The following is a 6,169-nucleotide window of genomic DNA, read 5'->3' as shown; positions in this document are numbered from 1 at the left end:
AAATGAAAATATTCTTTTATATCTTTTTTTAAGGAAAATATAATAATAAAATTACAATTCATCTAGCCTTTATTCTCATATAATATTTTACAATTGCAATTTCAACGATATTTGCAATTCTTTTTTGCATATACATGAAAAGTTTTATCTTATTTGTTTTTACAAAACTAATGCACCGCGCTAAGCGCGGATATATTTCCTAGTTCAAAATATATTTTCTCTTCTATTGTTTCATCCTTATTGCCTCAAATGTGCATTTTGACCAATTTGACTCTTAATACTATAGTATAGTCGAGTTTGCTCTATTTTCTTATTTCTTTAACTACCAATAATATGATTTTTTTTTTTGGTAAATACCAATAATATGATTTGCTTATTAAGGAAACAAATATATGCACCTTAAAGGTTTCGTCAACTTGGTTTAGATTCTTTAATTTCTTGTTTAATTATTGTATTCTTTTGCTAATTAGTTAAATCGGATAGTTAATATTTTATTTTCAACATTAAAAAGAATATTTATTATTTATTTATTCAAATTCTTAGTATTAGCTCATTTCAGATATTGAATATTTAATTATAATTATAATCTTATCTAGTAAGAATTTTATTTTCAAAGAGTAAGGAATGTCAAACGAATGTTGATTGATAAAAAATGATCAAAATGTTAACCGACTTTTCTGCCCTTCAAAAAATGAATTATTTCTTCAAACTTGGATAAATTATAATTCAAATCTTGGACTAATATTAAGTCACAAATGTTAGACAGAGATAGATACCTCATAAATCAACTTAAAATTACGGTGAAAACTTATATTAGCACTGGATGTTTACAATAGATCGATACAATTTTCCATCGTTAAGTAATTTAATAAAGTGAATATATACATTAATTAACCATGATTAAGTGATAGTTATGTATATACAAATACATATCATGCGTCTATTTTCTATTTTTTTTATGTAAATACCCTCTTTGTTGATAATTACTACCTAAAATTGTCTTCTCTACGTTTTATATGCCAATTAGGGTGGCTCAAAGGAGAGGCTAGGCCTTTACTTTAGGCCTCAAACTATTTTTTTTCTTTTTTTGATAATAAACTGTGAATATATTACCGTACCAACAAAACAAAGCAATACATCATCCAAATACACAAGAGCAATAGCCACCTTCCAAGAAGGTTGCTATTCTCCAGTGTCTCAAAGCTAAAACAAAATGAAACCTATACACTTCTGAATCTAGAAATGCAAAACAGATTTTGCTAGAATTTCAGCTCAACTACACAATTGTTAGACCAAGTGTCTACTACTATAAGCTCTTTTTGTACATCTGAAGAATCCTATTCTTTCCTTCACCTCCTTCTGGATTTGGGCAGTTGCAAGCTAAGGTTGCACATACTTTTCCTGAAACTGCTTTCCATTTCTTGCCATCCAGGTGTGGTATATCATAGCACCCCAAATGGCAATGACCATCACCTTCTTGAACTTCTTCCATTTCCTTCTCCTGACCCATTGCAATGTGTGTTGAGTACGCATACTCCTGTATGAGATCCCAGACCAGTTGACTACTGCATCCCTCAATTCTTTAAACCATGCACAATTTGCAAATATGTGCCTATGTGTTTCCAGCTGAGCATTTGAGCATAATCCATAGGTTTCATCATCAACATGTATGTGCATCTTAGTAAGCATATCCTTTGTCAACAACCTTTCTTGATTAGCTAACCACACAATGAATCTATGTATAGGTACCATGATAGAGTTCCAAACCAGTGCAGCTTCAATCATCCTTGTGTGCCTGCCTAGCAATGCATTGTAACTCTTTGAAAGTGAATATTCCCCATTCTTTGTCAGGATATACACCCCATTCCTATACCATTGAACTATTGTACTTTTCAGAGAGTTGATTTTTTCAACTGCAATCCTTTGGTGCTTGATGTTCCCAGATATCTATTTCCCCTTTCATATAAATACCATGCACCCATTTGACCCATAACATCTCTTTATTGTTGGCTAGTTGCCATATGAGTTTACCTACTGATGCTACATTCCAGAGCTTGCAACTCTTAATATTCAAACTACCAGACTTCTTAGGCAAACATATTTTTTCCCATGATACCAATGCTATTTTCCTTTTCTCCTCAGAACACCCCCACAAATAATCCCTACACTTCTTATCCACTGCCTTTATGATGCTCTGAGACAGGATAAAGACAGCCCCCCACTAGCTATATATAGAAAATAGTGCAGCCATAATGATTTGCAGTTGCCCAGCATAAGACAGTGTCCTAGCATAAGCTGCTGTAATTCTAGCCTCAAACTATTTTAATTAATAGTGAATTTAAGATTTTATTTTCGCTTAAACAATATTGAAGTTTGCAGAAAAAATGTAAGAAGTAAAAAAAAAATTAAGAAAAAAGAAGAAGCATTGACTACCTTTCATAGTAGAACTATTTTAAAATTTGAATTAAACTACTCACATCTTCATATTAGTAAATACAATTTGATATAATAACATCCAACAGATTGTACTGCAATCACATGGATAACATCCTATTAACTTAAATTAAATCTTACTAATATAAATGATAATTTGATATTTTACCAACTTATCTTTTCTTTAATCTAAGATTTTTGCTATGTCTAATTGATAAAATAATGCATTTAATGTCGTTTACTCCCATTTTACAGGTTTTATATGATTGAGAAGTGATCGGGAAGAAACCAAGTGAAAAACAAGTCAAAAGAGACCAAATTAAAGAAAATGAGAAAAGTGGCTAAAATTGCAAAAATGGCCAGATCTGGAAATCTGAAGTTCGAAGGCTATTTTTGTCACTTTTTATTGGGAAATTTTTGGAAACTTTAAAAGCAACACTTGGGAGACAATATTTTCATCTTGTAATGATCCCGATAAGGATCTAAGCTCGAACAATTAGAATTACGAAAATTAAAGAGATTTTGGGACAATTTTCTGATTTATTGAAACTGAAAAAATGGTACTCGATTACAAGAGAAAGAAATGCGGGATTAAACTAAGCTAATTGAATGGGTAGCTCGCCATTGACGTTGCAAATCTGTAGGAAAAGGGAAAGACGAGAAATTTAGAATTGAGAAGGAAGAAGAGAGAAAGAGTGTGAAGAAGGGGAAGAAAGAGAGAGAAAAGACCTGCAATATTCGTTCATTCCTGTAGCTAGATCAGTTAGGGATTATATCCACTCCTCAAAGAGACTTAATCTGGACCGTCCGAGCTCATTAATTGAAATGTTATCTTGTGCGTACACATGAATTATTTTATCCACCACTCTTGTTTTTTATTTAAAAGCTCCAGGTCATAACATTCTCGCCCGCTAGAAACAATCCTTGACCTCAAGGATTACGATCAAAATCAGAAAACTTCTCACCTTTGTGCCAAACCAGGTGGTACAAACTCCACGTCCATACACGTCACAACTCTTATTTGAAACCATATAACAAGGTATCCCTCCTCATTGGCAGATATGACAACAACTCCGTAAATAACTTCATCACATCATCCATCAGCTTCGATATTCCATTATTTACAATCTCAGCCATAAAGGTTGCTAGAGCATCGAGCCTTGAAAGTATGCATACATTTGAAGCATCCAATTCTACCCAATCAAAGCAAGTCCATAGATCCTGTCCGGTATCAAACCAATAGCAAATGTGTAAGCCTAAGTTATTTCCAAGACACAAAGTGACTCAGGTAACTTGATTCATTCATCTGTACTTTAGCAGCTCGTCAAAGAGTTTACTCAGAATGGAAATGTGAAGCTGAAACTTTATAGTAACTGGAAACAGATGGCTAACTACACCAAACATGGAGTCCACATGCCACAGAGAACATTCACTCCATTGAGGCAACACAAAGAGTCCAATAGCACTTGAACCTATCGCCATGAACTCAAAACTAATTACTGGATCCCAAATCTGAAATGTGTTCTTTACAAGTAAGAGAGTGTGTACAGATGCCCCTGGTTTCAATTGATGAACTTGGAGGCGTCCAAAATTGGTTATAATGAATAAATTCGAATTGGGATCAAATGGGAATTGATTCAAAATACATTGATCATTAGACGTGGAATCAATTTGACAGGCTAATAGCGAAAGATTGATTTTCACTGTCCAAGAAAATATAATCGCCCTTGCTCCCGTCCAGTGTTGAGCAGCCGAATGCATATGTCTTGTTCCCTGAGATTGAATCTGTTTTGGAAGAACCCACAAGCCATGTGAACAAGGTGTATTTAAGCTACTATTGATTACTTCCCATAATCCTGTCCAAATGATGTGGTATCCAAATGAGTCCATAAAGCCTTTCTCTAATTGAAGAGTTGTTGAAATAGTTCTAACAAGACTGCTACAACCTTCCATTTTCAAAAAGTCTCCTAGTACAAAAGTCATTAAAACACCAGCCAAATATAGCTTTTCCACCAACAGAGGAATAATAATTCCATGAACATCCGTAAAGCTGAATTTGCTTCCATATGTTGGAATCCACAATTGAATAGGGAAGAATGATGTCCCTAGACTAAATATCCCTAATTCAACTTCATCTTTGGTTGACCAATTCACTAGCAACTCTCTTCGAATTACTTGTAATCATGTAACTTTGTCATCTTCAGGTTTACCATAGAAGTTAAGAGCAGCAGAACAAATTGCAATAATGCAAAAGAAACCTAATAAGCATAGTTTCCTTATCTTGCAACAATCTGGTTCTTCCACCTCCGTATCAATTATAATTTTTTTATAGTTTCTACTAGGAGTTCCTCCAGTGATATCCATACTTTCACACTACCGGTAGAGTTCATGGTTAAGAGAGGTATTTTGTAACTTAAAAACCAATGATGCACAACAGAGGGATGCATAAACCACTGCCATCCCGTATCCCAAACTCGATTGATGTTATCAGATAATCTATGCAAACAAAACATGTTACTGATATCCATCAATAATTCTCAACATTATTTGTGTGACCAACAAATTTCACGGTCTTTAAACCTATCCCTGGATCCGATACAAGAACAATCAGTCCATTTCTAACTAAAACGAGAGGGAACTTGCTCTTTATTCTTATTAACATATGTACTACTTAGACATGAGCCCTTTCAGAAATTTTATCAAACAAGTAGGAAGCAACTCCAGTTGTCTTAAATTTCACATATTCCAGCCATATATTAAAGCATACACTAGACAAATCAAGTTCTCGAGTACACCCGAGGACAAGAGAATCGAGTTCTACCTGTGGATCACCAAGTCCGTGAAAGTCGAAAGGTTGATTTATCTCAGTTTCATCGCATTTCATACCTTCACTTCCTGGAGAATTAGTACCACTTTTGATACAGATGTCGCACTCGCAATTTATACTGTACACACGGCATCCAATTCCATCGCAGTTCAGATCTTCCCTTACGATACAGATATCGCACTCACCATCGATGTTGTATTCACAACTTCCTGCACTTCCTGGTTGTGCGATCTTGGGTCCTCTGTTAGGAGTGGGCATGGTACGGTATTTGAAAATTCAGTTCGGTAACTTCGGTTTTCGGTTTCTAAAAATACTATACCATTACCATATCAAAATAATTCGATATGGTTCGGTGTTTCTAAGTTTGGTTTCGGTATTTTTCGGTACGGTAATTCGGTAACCATAGTTTGTTTGACTTCAACTTACATATATACTCATATAATAAAGGATTATGACTTCGACTTTTCATCGATGTTGTATTCACAACGTCTCAATTATATTGAACTAACACCTTACACATGTAGACATATATAAAAGAAAGTACATGCAATTTTCTTCGTTATTCAATTACACAAAAATGAAATTTGAATCATGATAGAGTAGTCGAAGTTACAAAGTCTAAACAAAATTAACCAAAATTAAGCATAATCCTTAGTCCTGTACAATTTTACACCAAAAATTCATTTAGTGACATCCAAAATCTAACTTGAATGGGATGTATTTAATTGTACAAAAACTAGGCTATATATTTAATAGTACTAAGTATAACATAAATGGATTGTATATGTAGTATAAACTTCGGTACAGTATACGGTATCTCGGTATTCTTTTTATAAATACCGAATACCGTACCGAATACCAAATAAAATTAAAATGCATACCAAATACTGTAATATCAAAACGGCGGTA

Source organism: Lycium barbarum, chromosome 1, assembly GCF_019175385.1.
Source record: "Lycium barbarum isolate Lr01 chromosome 1, ASM1917538v2, whole genome shotgun sequence".
Taxonomy (NCBI): domain Eukaryota; kingdom Viridiplantae; phylum Streptophyta; class Magnoliopsida; order Solanales; family Solanaceae; genus Lycium; species Lycium barbarum.
This window is presented reverse-complemented; position numbering follows the sequence as displayed.